Source organism: Triplophysa dalaica, chromosome 6, assembly GCF_015846415.1.
Source record: "Triplophysa dalaica isolate WHDGS20190420 chromosome 6, ASM1584641v1, whole genome shotgun sequence".
Taxonomy (NCBI): Eukaryota; Metazoa; Chordata; class Actinopteri; order Cypriniformes; family Nemacheilidae; genus Triplophysa; species Triplophysa dalaica.
The window spans coordinates 4,577,389-4,592,195 of record NC_079547.1 but is presented as its reverse complement, the minus strand read 5'-3'; positions in this window follow the sequence as shown (position 1 = coordinate 4,592,195).

The following is a 14,807-nucleotide window of genomic DNA, read 5'->3' as shown; positions in this document are numbered from 1 at the left end:
CAGGAAGGTCTCAGATGTGATTCATTTTCCTCAGACCAATGCCAAGGACACAAAGATCTCCACATAAGGGGGATATGGAGGAGTGCAGAGGTTTCGTACATTTTTTGAAAGCAGATGTTCTAATATGATATCTCTCAGTATCGTGACATACAGTATTAATAGGAACGTTTTTTTCCTCAGATGTTGCTCTTTCCTTGTTCAGGGGACTTGGAGAGCTCATGAATGGCTTGACAAGTTCAGTTTTTTTCTTGTGTTGACAGAATCCCTCCGGTTATTTGGAGTCATATAGTATTGGGGAGGTACATTTTCATTTTAAGAAGCATTTTATTGGACAAAATGCACATGAATATGCATTTGAGTACATGTCATCACAATCTCGCTGATGTTTATTATACAATTCTTCAAAAGTTAAAAAGACACTGTTAGGCAATAGAATACAACAGTATTGATAATTTGGTCTTTGTAGAGATTCAAGTCTCAATATGAAATCAATGAAATTCTTCATATATTTAAATAAATGAGATTTTCATGAGAACCATCTGAAAAGCCAGAGACTTCTCCATATAATCTCAATGCTGTCAATGAGAATACTGTGTGGCATTAAAGGGATACTTCACTGGAAAATGAAAATTCGGTCATCAATCAATTTTTGGGTGAAGCATCCCTTTAAGAGATTTAGAGATTACTATCCCAAGAAAGTGTTTCGAAAAGGAACTTCATTTCACAACTGGACAATGTTTTACACTTTCAAACCGCTCAGTGTGAATCCCTTTCATGTCATTGGATGAATGCACGAGAGACCCGTCACAATAAATTCTATTAAGTCTGTGATAGCAATGTGGTTAACACATGTCAAGTCTTTATGTTGCACCTGTCCTATTTTACTCGTGGGGTGATGTATATAAAAACCTCTTTGATGGAGAAAAAAGATTTACTTTCAATTAAAAGACACTGATTGAAAAAAGTCCATTTCTGGAAACGGCATTATTCATCAAGAATCCAATTACCGTGTGAAAGAGAAAGTGTACAGAGATTTTATTGAATGTACTCGTCGGTAATGATGGACTATGAATGTAATAACTCTGCCAATTAGCCGTTTTCATTTGATTTAGACTGACTTTATGATCTCTCTCAATATCAATTACACAGAAAGCTTTCAGAGACCTCCTCTACCATGAGCACAGAAGAGGAGAGGCTCATTAACGCATTCCAACACGCTTTCATTTGCAGGGTTAATTACCAATTCGCAGTTTCTAGGTCAAACACACCGTGTCTACTATCATACATAGTAACGCTTTGATAAAGTGCAACGGGTATTTTGACATTTCACAAAACATTTTTAATGAATGCTGGCGTTGGAATAGCCTAATGCTCCTGTTTAAACCTGCATTGTTATTTTGAGATTTCACAGAATTTAGCTTTTGTGTTGAGTGTGCTTTGTATTCATTATGTTTCAGATTTGTTTATTTCAAATCATGTAAGCAATTATTCTCTTAAAGATGCATGTCAGCTGACTGGCTGACATCTGTCAGTTAACATCTGCATGTGCTGAATGAAGAATATTCAGTGGTAAATAGATTTGCTGTGCATCTTTGGGACATTTAAAATTCTGTTTAATTTCTTTGACATGAGGAATATAAAAAATCAAGGTTCTATACTCAAACGCATTTGTTTATTCATAGATTTCTCTTTTAGTTTCTTTATAATTTTCTGACATTCTTAAATTGTATATATAGCAAAATATTAAAATTGCTCAAAATAAAGTTGTTTCATTTTTGTGGTTCAGTGCTCAATGTTCAGATGAACTGAAGTTGTTATTGTGAGTCACAATATTACATATGGGCAAAAACCGTGATATTAAAAACTTGAGTATAAATACCGTGTTAATAGTTCACATACCCTTTTCAGTATACGCTTCTGCAAAATATCTGATTGAGGTTTTTTACATATTTAACATTTTGTCTGGTATCCTTATCGTGGATTATTTCCACCATAATAGTCTTATCCAGCCCTGACCTGACTGCCATGTCAAGTTAGCTGGAGTGTCAGCAGGGGGTAGTGTTGCTGCGAAAACTGCCCCCCCTGCAAAAAAATGTCAAATAGAGGCAAGTCTGTCTGTGTCTGTCTTGTCTAGTACCTCAGGTACTGTACCTAAATAAGCATAGATATGCAAAATTAATGAGCACATATGTGTATGTTCATCAAATTAAAATTTGGTAAAATTGGTATATTTTAGCTGTCACCTTATATTTCTTTCACATCGTTAATTTAGTCTCATTTATATCTGATTAAGTTGGTTCCCTTGCTTGTACATTTTACAAAGCATATGCTATATGTACAGCAGGAGTATAAATAGGTATTCAGTACAGTGAACTTTTTTTTTCTTAAAACAAATGTGTGAGTGTGTATTATTTTGCGTGCTGTTTTGTGTGTGTGGGCTGTTGTAGTGATTGATGTTTTTGTTCAGTGTGTGTATATGCTGTGCTCAGAGAGCTGTGCTTCAGGTCTGTTTATTTGTGGTCTTCGGTCAGGGGCCACGGCCTTCATAGAACCTCTGAAACCACCGCTCGACTACGTTGATAAACCTACTATGAATAAAGCAAAGAAGAGCTTCATTTTAAAACATTTGAGACACAAAGAGAAAAATGTTTTTGCTTCTTGAGATCGAGGATGTTCTTTAATAGACCTGGAGGTTTTGGTTTAGTTTGTTTAAAATCAATTTGTTCTCAAATGGAGAAAAACAAATAGGCACAGATACAGCAATTGATGATGTGTATTTTTATTTGTTTTTTATTGCTTTTCATTGCTGGAGACATTCATCTTTCTCATATGTGCAGAATTGTTTAGTGCCTTAAAATGAATGATTTACAGTAATTTAGTTTTATTAGATCTTGGGAGAATTTGTTAAGAAATGTTTGAATTGGTAGTGATATGAGACTTTTGATTGTCGTTGATATCTTGGTCAATCTGATCAGAGTTTGAGTCATTTTCTAGATTTCTTCTAGTGGAGATTGCTGGGATCCTTTAAACAAAATCTCGGCTAAAGTCTCCAATGCTCTCTGTTTAACCTCATTGCAGTCCTTGAGAAAACAGTTGAGGTAATCTGAGATTTGTCATTTTTCTTTTCCTCAAATTATTTACTGTCTCTCAAGGCATTCTCTCTCTCGTTTCATTCCTGTTTTATTTTCATTAAATACGAAAGAAAATTTCAAAGTAAGTTTTAACTTTTGTTGCCCATGCAATAAATTTAATGTAAATGTTATAATTTTGTGTGAGAAGATTGAAATCTTCACCAGAATGTTGATAGTTGTTTTCATCAGTAATTTCAGTAATACTGTTGATTTATAAATACAACATTACTTAGAACATTGATCCAAGCATGGATATTTAAAGCGGTGAATACGACTGAGATCTATATTCGGTTTTATATGATTATTTAGCAAATTATATTTTTTTCATGACATCTGGATCAAAATACTTGGAGTATAAATCTTTTTGGCAGCAAAACCATTACTCAGTTGAATTTTACAAAACTCTTTCTTCCCAAACATTCTTCAAAAACCTCATATAGAATTAAGTTACAATATTATTTTTATGGTTGAACTATTCTGTTCTAAGTTTGCTCTTTAAAATCCCAGATTAGGATGGTGGGTAAAAGTAACCAACATTTCACAGAAGTTGATCAGGTTTAGATCACATACAGGCTCAAGTTGAGCAATGGCAGCGTGTGTTTTGCTTGCGGAGTCATTCGGTCACAGACGCGCTGTGTTTTTCTCTCAGGTTCTGAGAGTGAAAAATGATTGCGCTTGACTCTGATGTAGGAAAATAAACCTTTCGAATGTGACACGCTGCTCTGGCCTGAGGAAGACAAAAGCCAAACAGAAATCAACAGGGCCTCCGCATCGCCCCCTCAGCTAACTCCCCGAGGGGCTATATGGTTTACACCGCTGGGCATGAGGGCCAGAGACCCCAAAGTATCAGACCACATGCTCGCTGAAATAGGACAGAGAGAGAAATATTTATATTCCCAAAGAAACAAAACAATGTGCTGGACTCACAAGTAGAACAGTATTTGTGGCAAAAACCTTTCAGCAGGTATCAAGTTTTGAAACTTATTTGAGAAACGAACTGTTGTGTCATAATAATTCTTTCTGAAATAAACTATAATTAGTGTTATGATATCATATATTGCATTCAGTTAACGTTCAGGGTTACATAGAAATCAAGTATCGTACATTTATTTCTTATCCATATATATTACTTTGCAGACAAAAAATGTAACCCTTCTGAATGCCTTTACCCATCGACCTTCACCATAAGTGCCCTTGAAGATTAGTTTTAATTTATTTCATATTGTGGTTATTAGCATTATGAGAAAAATACTGTTCGTAGAGCTTAGCTTGTTTGCAAACATTCCTTTACGTTATTATTTCTGTAAAGTCCTTCCATTATGAATTGACAACCAAGATGCAAATAAAATGTTGTAAACATGAAATGTTTACACTCGTCATGAGTGATCCATTGATGTGAAGATGTAGGTTCAGACAAATTTTCTCACACCCCATAAGAGTCTACATGAAATCCTAAATTATCATCATGAGATTCACACCATCTTGTCTTAAATGATTTCTAATTTTGTTTAATTGGAAACAGAATAGATCCATAAAAATCCAGTATAATACACAGATACTTAATTCGAATGGGATGAGTCTTATTTAAAATCATTGTAAAATGACCTTTAAGTGTACCATGAATTAACTACAGAAATTTGGAGTCTATTTATTTATGTTTATGGACACGAATTTCCCACTTTTTTGTGTCACTCCGCACGACTTTCACTGACCAGATTGTGTTGACATATATTCATACACATGAAAGATATCGCATATTAAAATGAAAGTCGTACACGAAAACAAGGTCATGCTGACTGACACGGAAATTCGTGACATTGCTTACTGTTAGAATTACTGTACAATTTATTTGTGTCCATGAACACAGATATTCGTTACAATGTCAAGAATTCTTGTGAGACTGTGTTGTCCATTCTATATAGTATAGGCGAAAATGCATGCATAATGAATAGTCTGAAACTTCGTTATGCAAGAAATACTTCGATGGTATACTTCTTCAGGTATACAGATTTCTTGTGCGTTGGATGTGTCCTCATAATAAAAAAATAAAGAAAAATAAAAACTTTATAACACTTGTCTAGTTTTAGACCTGTTTGGATCACGCAAACAACTATGTTTCAATGCTGGTCCTGAAGAACTTCCTGTTTAGTTCTTTAACACTAAAATGCATGCCTACTGCTCTCACACATACTATATAAAATGCACTTTTACGCATCAATACAACCCAATCTTATGTAACTATTTTACAAGGTGGCTCGTTCATATAAAATCAAACAATGTGAATTGTACAAAAACATACGATCATAAGAAAATAGCCAAATCCTACTAAAATATACAATAATACAATAGTACAATAGTACAAATGATCCACGGCTTATAATTACGAAATCCTGTGAGATGGTGTTGGTCAAAAAGCAGTACTCCGGTAGTACTTGTAACTCACTACGGAGGGCAGGTTTGACATCTGTGAAGTGAAACGTCATTCTTGTTAATCATCTGACCAATTGTTGGTTGTCAGGTTTTGGATTTATGAGATTTGTAAACTTATTTTATGTTCAAGTTGCTTGGTAACAGCAAACAGACTGTTATGAACTACATTACTGGGTGAAGGAATTGTGTTTGAATTGTTCCAAATAATATTATTCTTAATAAATGTAGCTATTTATTGAACATTGGTGTCATTTATCATGTTGCTGTTGCTGCGGTTTTATTAAAGCAGTAAGCCACTTGAGGCGATGCGTTACAACGAATTTACCATAGTTTAGCCTCTCTCTCTCTATCCCTCACACACACAGTCTTTTTCCCCCTGTGGTCACATCTGCATGGGTTTGTTTTATAAAGCCTGCCCTCTGTCTATCATTAGCAATCTCACCCCAGGTTAATGGCGCTCTTTTAAAATTAACGACCCCTGAAGATATACAAGCTCTCCAGGTTAAAGGCATGATATATGATTTTTCTCTGGTAATTACCTTTAGCCGGGCCGCTTTCACTGTTCCTGTGCGTTACAAAAACACTATTCACTGACTCTAGTGTTTCTCGCGAGGGTGTGTGTGTTGAAAGCCGCTTCGCAGGAAAGACAAAATGGTTGCTCTGCGCTTTGTGCTCTGGGAAAAAAAAGACTTATTTCAACAATTCGAGGGGCTTTTGAACAGAAGAGGTCCAATTATTCCGTCTCTCGTGGCATTGATTCACAATACTGTCACATTTAGCTGCGGTGTGATATTTAACATTGTCAAGAGCGGCGCTCTGCTTCAAAGAGCTCCGCTAAAACGCTGATCACAGCCTCATTGGCGTCATCGACAAATTTCACTGATTAACAATACGGAGGTCGTGAGGTCAGGAGCAGAAGAGACGTCAGAAATGCGATGCGGAGGTTCAATACCGTTTCACAGAGAAAGATAAGAGAAAGTCTCATGCGTTCCTCTACAAACACTTTCTGAATTTCTCCTTTTCAAACTCCGCCTGACAGCTATTCTCTCCCCGATGAGGGGCAGAAAGGCGTGCGGCGCGCAGGCCCTCGTATAAAGTGCGAGAATGGAAAACGTGCAGCTAGCACTTTGCTCCAGTGCCTACGTGAGGCGCAGCCGGATTGATCTCCCATAATGCTTTGTCTTGATGAGACAATGAAAAATGCCCCCCGCCACTGGCGTGTCAATATGAGCGCAGGAGATGCGGCGGGTTTTTATTTAACCCGTTTTTTCCGTTAGATGATGCCTCTTGTTACATTTTCAGCGCCTGCCTGTCAGCTTGACATCGCAATATTCCGCTTCTCCAGCTCTTCCTGGTCGGTTTCATTTATTTCAAAACACCATTTCACACACGACTGACTTTAACAAGGCATTATACAGTGTAGAGGGTGAGTCGAGGAGATAGAATTGTGACAGTTACAACATTTTTTACTGCAGAAATATGAAATATTGTAAATAGAAGACTCCATAAATGTGTCGGAGCTTTTGGATGTGCCATGTCTTCTAATGCCTCTGTTCGGAATGAAATAAAAGTCGATATCGGCTTTGTGTGCCACTTTGAAATGAGCAGTTGAAGTACAATATACTGCAAGACTTTTTAAAAGATCAGATACTTAGGTTGCTTGTGATATTACCTCAAATCAAATTTGGTGTACTATGAAACATACTGAACTGTACCTTTAAGAACTCAAACGTGTGTTTGAAAAATTGTAGCGTCTTTTTCGTGTGACTAATATGTGCGCTTGTCTTTTAATGTGTGTGTATCTAAAATGAGAGTCTCTGGGTTTTATAAATTGCATGTGCACTTATTTACCACATATACGACCAAAGCTACCTCATAGCAAAGCCCTGGCAACCGTTCAGAACACCCTAGCATTGTGGCAATGAGTTTTGAATTGGCAAACATATCGCGCACATCCTATAAAGTGTACAAATCTATTATAAAAACCTATTATATTAATATAATATCTATATTTGATATTTTAACTTGTCCGAGTGTGCCAAAAAGAAAATAGGAATACTGAAACCAGTTTTAATAGTAAAGGTAAAGTAATCATGTTTTTTTGGGGGGGGTATTTGATTACCATTTGTTTTACCACAGTTTAGATACAAATAGCATGGTTTCCTATGCAAACTGCTCATGGTAGATATGTGTTTATAGATTGTTTGGGTTAAATATTGACATTTTAAAAGTTAATCAAAACAACAGTTGGGTTTGTCCATAGTTCACCCAACTTTGGATTGAAATCTGTCACAATATCAGAGTTTCACTTAGCCGTTATCGTGGTCACAATAATTACGGTGACAATAATATTATGGTAAAGAGATATTTAAATTAACAAAGAATGCTCTGAGTCAAATTAATCCTTTTTATCCAACAAATAACACTTAAAATTACACAAAGGATTAGAGAGAGCATTTCTAACCATTGTGGCTCTTAATGCAAAAGTGTAAAGAGGTTTAAAGTTATTTACGATATAATCATATGTGTACAATTAGTAATATATTGATAACCGTGATTTTAAGTATCACTGTTATTATAAATACTGTGGTACATTGTCACACACCTATGTGAAAACAACTCTTACTATAGATACATTTTCATAAGGGATCCTAAAGTTATTCGGTTTAGCTGTACACCAAAGCAAAACAATTTGACTGAGATAATGGCGGTTTTAATTAAAATTTTGATGTTTGATGTTCTCCACATCCAAGCTCAGTGTGCAGCTCTATCGGTCATAAGAAGATGGGCAAAGTAGCTCTTTTGGGACATTTCTGTGGACAAATTTATTTCTCTCTCTCTCTCTCTCTCAATCAAATTCTTGTTCTCACATCGTGTGCATGGCTGCTTTGGGTGAAACGCGGCGTGGCTGACATATCAGTACTGTTTATTAAGACACAAGTCTATCAGGTCTCATAAGCGCCTGCTCGCGGGCGGCCCCGTCTTCTGTTGCTTCCGGACAGTGTCATCAATCTTACCCACGCTGTCCTGATGCATGATGGGAGATCACAGATACCGCTCCCTCTCCGTATGGGAGTCGACAGGAGAAAGCAGGTATGACGGCACTCAACGCTTCACTGATCCCAGAGAAAGGGACCCATACACAAACATGGGCATTTCAGACAGCAAACGATTAAACACATCATTTCTAAAACCCCATTAAATCAGTTTTACTTTCACTAGCTAGTTTACAAATCACAGAAGCTCTTGTTTGACGTCACTCCTTACAAGAAATGTTGGATTTGGAATTTCAAAGATGTTTACATCCAGCGTAATGTTAAGAGCCAGACACCTGACTTGTGTGTTAATATTATACAGGAGAAAAGCTTAAATAGTTTCTAGCATATGTTGTTTAGGCCCTACTTTGGTTTATGGAGTGTCCAACAACAACTTTATGTACATATAATGTGAAAAATCACTATACTGTCGTAATAATAGGCAGTTATTCGTACCTTACTTCTTGACTGACTCTCAAATGATTTGTTCCGCGATTCATCTGTCTAGGCCCCGCCTAACCGCTAACCTTGTGTCATGTGATTGGTCAGATGGTGTAGTCTGTTGTTATTGGTCAAACACGTTCATCATTTGTCGCAAATGGAACCCCCCTACCATCATTACAGGATTACGGTTTACATGTGGTTTGATGTCATGTATATTATATCTGTAGCTAGAGATGGCGGCGATTTTACCGTACCAATTTGAGCCCGAGTCTGACGAGGAAGAAGACGCTAATCCACATCACACTCCACCACGACTGGAGCAGGATGTTTGTCAGTGGAAAGTGACAACTATTGTCATAAAAACTCTCAGTGTGACAACATGCATGTTGTGCTTTTGCTCATCAATGAAATAAAATATAATTTTTGTTAATACGTTAGTAATACTATTATTTCAACTTAACTGTGCGTTGTCATGATTATTAAACCAAGATTATCAAACCAATGTTCGGTGAAATGACGCACTCACAGTACAACCCTGGGGTTATACTCCTTTGGTATCGTTTGAAAAATGAATTGTAACCATTTTTCGCTCAGACGTTCTTCCTTTGGTAGTTGAAATAAGACGGACTTAGTTTCACACCGTAGAACACAGGTTCTAGACATGATACACACGCATCACGAACAAGCGACAGTGTTTTTTGGGGGAGGAGAGATAAGTTTTCGCGTCAGTCTCAGCAAAACGTAGGAGGGGACTATGTATAGTGACGTATATACGCGGTTGCACTAGTCCACGTCTCGTTTGTGTGACGACTCCCATTGAGTCAACTCCCATTTTTACAAGCAAATAACTTTGTTATTTATTCACCTTTGGACTTACAACTTGGCAGACAGCTTACTTTCAATCCAGCAACATAACAGACTTCATGAAATGTCATTTTCATGATCTCATGCTACCAACACTTTAATGTTTTTTGTGCGTTAAAAGAATGCACAGTTTAGAAGAAAGTGTTGAATCTAGGACAGTAGAAATATGAAGATCCAAGAAAACGTCCGGGATTAGTAAAACCCCTGTGACGAGCGAGAGACAGACAGGGAACAAAGGATAGATTTTGGAAAAAGGCTTTGCAGCAAAATGAAACATTTTGACAAGGAATTTCATGCTCATCCAAAACCCAAGTCTGTTTTCCATAGCCACTTAATCTCATACGCTTAAAACCCTAATAATGCAGCCAAAACCATTTGTGAATATAAATGCTTTAGACCTCATTAATGAAACACAAGTAGAACAAATTTCTGTGTGATTCATACGTAAAATCATTCTTTTGTTAAATGTTGGATTCGACAATGGTTTAATCAACAATCTTTCCAGAAATTCATTCTGCTCAGGTTCAATGAGAAGTTCCTTAACATTTTTATGTAGATGCTGTTTTCCAAAAGCAACAAACACTAGAGGCCTGACTAAAGTGATAATAAAATCACCGCTGATGTCTTTTAAATATTTCCATTGTTAGGAGTTTCTAAAATTTTTGATGAAACATCTGAGACATCTGAGTTGATACTTACACCAAACAAACCTGAGAGCTTCATCAAATGTGGTTCTTCTAAATTATTATTAAACAAATGGAAAGAATTCACCTCTGAAGGGAATGTGTGTAATTCCAAACAATGACTATATACATATATATATATACTATATATATATAGCAACCAATATTGTTTGGCCTCACATACCTGTATCATTTCTGTACGTCTTATGTGAATTGTGAGTGTTTTAGAAAGAATGAAGTTATTACCACAATGGCAGTAAACAACTCAAATAACCATAAACCCAATTCAACATCGTATGTAATTTTGCTTTTGGTGTAAATGTAGGCTATGTTGATGTAACAGAAATTGTATTAGGAAAAAAGGGCAAAAAAGACAAAGTAAGAAATTCATTTTGTTCAGGGATATTTGCTTTGGCATGTTGTGATTGGGAGAGAAAGAGTCGTGTTGAGGGCAGAGTGTCCTGTACAGTGGGATATGAGAGAGGGAGAGATAACGCATGTGAACTATCTGAACGCTCATGTAAATGTGGCTGCCTCCCCCGGTCTGGGGAAATTGAGCTTCATTAAGTGAGTCAGAGCAGATTTATGTAGTGATGTGAGCTGCAGTCGTTTGCGTGGACAGTGTACACCGCACAGCAGGATCATGATGAATCTACTGCTCTGCTCTCTGGCTGGACGCCTGAATAGCCTACTGCTGTCTGCTCTCCACACACTCGGCAGAGAGAGAGAGAGAGAGAGAGACAGACACAAATGTTATTCTTTGTAGGCAGAGCAGATTCCTCCTATACGCAAACTACGCAAGTTACATAAGGGCCTCTGCACCACCAGGACACCCCCTTGAGTCCCGAATCAAAAACACTATTGTAAACAAGACGCTATATTTATAACTTGCGGAATAAACTTTAGATGGATTAATTTGGAAATTTCCTTCCTAATCCTTTATTTATTTAACTACTGTGACATACTCGGATATCATGTAGTGGGCGGCAGGTAATGACATGCACGTGATGTGCTGATATGCGTCTGACATATGGCCATGGCTTTAAACGGAGCAATCCGTCTTAAGCGTAAAAAAACACAAGCAATATGAAGCAAAAGAACAAGGAGGCATGTGTTTTTGTACAACTTTGAAGTCTTATTTTTAGTTTTTGCTAAAATTAAATATTTGCTTTTTACAAATTCAGTATTTTTCCACTGGCATAAAGTTGGCTTGATGTTGGACGTGTGATAGTCGTGAATTAAGGCACCATCTCCAAAGTTACTTGCACATTAATACACATTTCTAACTTCATAAGCCTTTAAAGGGAATGATTTACAGCACAAAATCATCTGTACAGTGTTCAATGTTGGTGGCCGCTATAATGCACACCTTTTCTGATTTATGACAATAAACTGTCAAATCATATGTAAATATTGCTATATTTATAGCATTTGAAGGGAATGACTTACAGGCCCAAACCAACTACAGCGATCGAGTGAATATAGTTTACATAATGCACACTACTACAATCCACTGCATTTGGTTTGTCCATGATAATATGTCACTTATAGTTTGTGCCATCATATTTATAGTATTATGGATGTGTTTTCGTATGCTTAGCTTTATTGAGTAAACTATATTATATTATAACTATATATATCATGCTTTGTTTTTGTTAATTACTCATTTGATTAGTGAAAACACACCACATTTGCATGTTATAGGTTATAGGTTCATTACAGCTAGATGGTTCCAGAGCCATGTTACTTTAGGTAAAGAAATTCTGTCAATCAAAATTTGAATTTTATTTTATAAATAATTTAAAAGTTTAATATTTTTTGTCTTTCAGTCTTTATTCCTTTAAGTTTTGTTAATCTATTTATTTTTGTATTTCTTATGGTTTACAGTTATGTGTTCAACTAATTTGAACTATTATGACTAGGGACCCTCACAAAGGTTTGCTTAGGGCCCCCAAATGTCCAGGATCGGCACTGTTTGTAGGCCTTGCAAATGATTTGAAAATGCACTCTGTGTTTTGTCATAAAACACTTTTGAATTCAATTGAAACTATTGAATTAAGTTCATTTTAATTAACAGTGTAAAACATAGATCTGCGATATGTTGTCAGCATTAACAACAAATATCTTACTTGCACCCTCTCATCAACAATGTCAAAAAATGACACAAGTCGTGTAACATTTTAGCTGCGTATTGCCGTCCACAAATTGATGTTTGATTTCCGTCAGTCTGTGTGAGTGACGGACTCTTTATCGTCATCACGTTCAGAGACGAGCTCTTTTGGGTCTCAGGGGAAATAAACAGGGATGAAATAACGGGCTTTCCACTTCTGATTCAGATCCAATCTGCCTATTACCAGCAGCAGCGCAGAGAGAGAGAGACAAATCTGCTTGCTCTGGTCCAAAGCAAAAGTGGGAGAAAATTTGAATCAATATTTCCCATTAGCGTGGCTGATGCTTAGAGCAACAACAGAGCAGCTCGAATCTGAGCCGCCCGTGTGTGTTCAGGTGTCCGGGATAATTGAATCTGTCTGTGACTTTCTGATTAAACCACGGAGAAAAAAAATCGCACGATCAAATGAAGGTTATAAGCCAACGAAATCTCCCAGCTTGAGAGGTCGTGAGAAACGTTTTTCTCTACAAAGTGACTTTATCTTTTTTATTTATCGGAGGCAGGCATCATTGTTATTGTTGCTTATACTTACAATTTGTGGTTTGAAATAGGAAAGGCCACACATCGTGCAATGATGATGCTTGAGACATGAATGATCCCTCATATTGTTTGGTTTGTTGAGGAAGGATGTGATATTGCTTTTCTAAGTGGTCTGAATAACAGTTTTTACCCCGAGGTCCACTAGACTCATATTAAAGAAATGAGAGTTACTGTATAGATAGGCTACAGAAGGCTGTGTTACACAAACATCTTAACACTCGTATAAAATCCTGTCTTTATAAAAGCAAAACTACAGCAACATCAACTTTCTACACCTGAATATTTTATCTGGACGATAAGCAATCACATAGTAATGTTCAGAGTCATTGAAATACAGAGTTATGACACTCAGAAAGACCACAGTAAGAATTGAATGTTGAAGTAACTCACATCATGACCAATAGATCCAATAACTGCACTGAAGCCCATTCATTTCAGTGTCTCCCAAAATCATTTTCTGTACAGTTGGTGAAATAACTGCATGTTTGAACATTTTAACGAGTTGGCGGACACACCTTATATTCATGGATCTTAGATTCATATAACTTTTATTCATATTTCAGCTCAGACAAAATGCTGCTATAAACGTAGTCAACGTAGTAATCAGCGTACACAATGTGCTAATATATTTAGCAAAATTGATGTGGTTGTCTGTCCCGCTAAAATCCATTCAAATAGGTTGACAACACGGATTTGCTTGGAACCATTAAGCGCTCCATGAACCATGTGACCACACTGTGGCATGTGTATAGAGTGTCGTAACTCTGTTTTTCAACCCCTCTGGTAATGTCTCAACAGCAAACATACCAACGTCCTAGCATCAACACATGCCACACTGGAATGATCGCATCTCAATGCCCTGGCGACAACTCACAAACACCCATTTAATCTTCAGAAAGATTCAAAGCTCATTATGGAACAAGAATGTGTTTACTGTAATCATTTAAATGTTTGTGTTTGTTTGCCACGTGTTGTCTGATGTTTTGTATTTAGAGTGTGTTGTTATGGTTGTGTGTATGTTTGCCAGGTGTTGGGTAGTGTTTTGTGTTTAGAGTGTGTTGTTGTTATGGATGTCTGTGTGATGTTATTTAGCGCTTTGTATTTAAGTGTGTGTGTGTGCATGATGGGTGTTGTGTTTTTAGTGTTTTTTAAAGGTTGTGTAAATGTTACATGTTGTTTTTTCTATTTAGGATATGTTGTGAAGGTTGTTTGTGCATGCTAGGTGTTGTTTTTAGAGTGTGATCTAAATGTTGGGTATGTGTGTGTACAATATTTTGTGTAAAGGTTGTGTGTGCGTGCCAGGTGTTGTCTAGTGAAATGGAGAGCGAGATAGAGATCAGGGAGGAAATAGCCATTGCGATGTTGACCTCCACTTCACCTTCAGTCGATCTGTCATACTGTCCTTCAGCTGACTCTTCACCCCTGTACCTCCAAGTAAGAGGAAACAGAACTGCACTTATGCTGCTTATTTTGGCCCTGTGAACACACACGCACACACATGTATAGACAT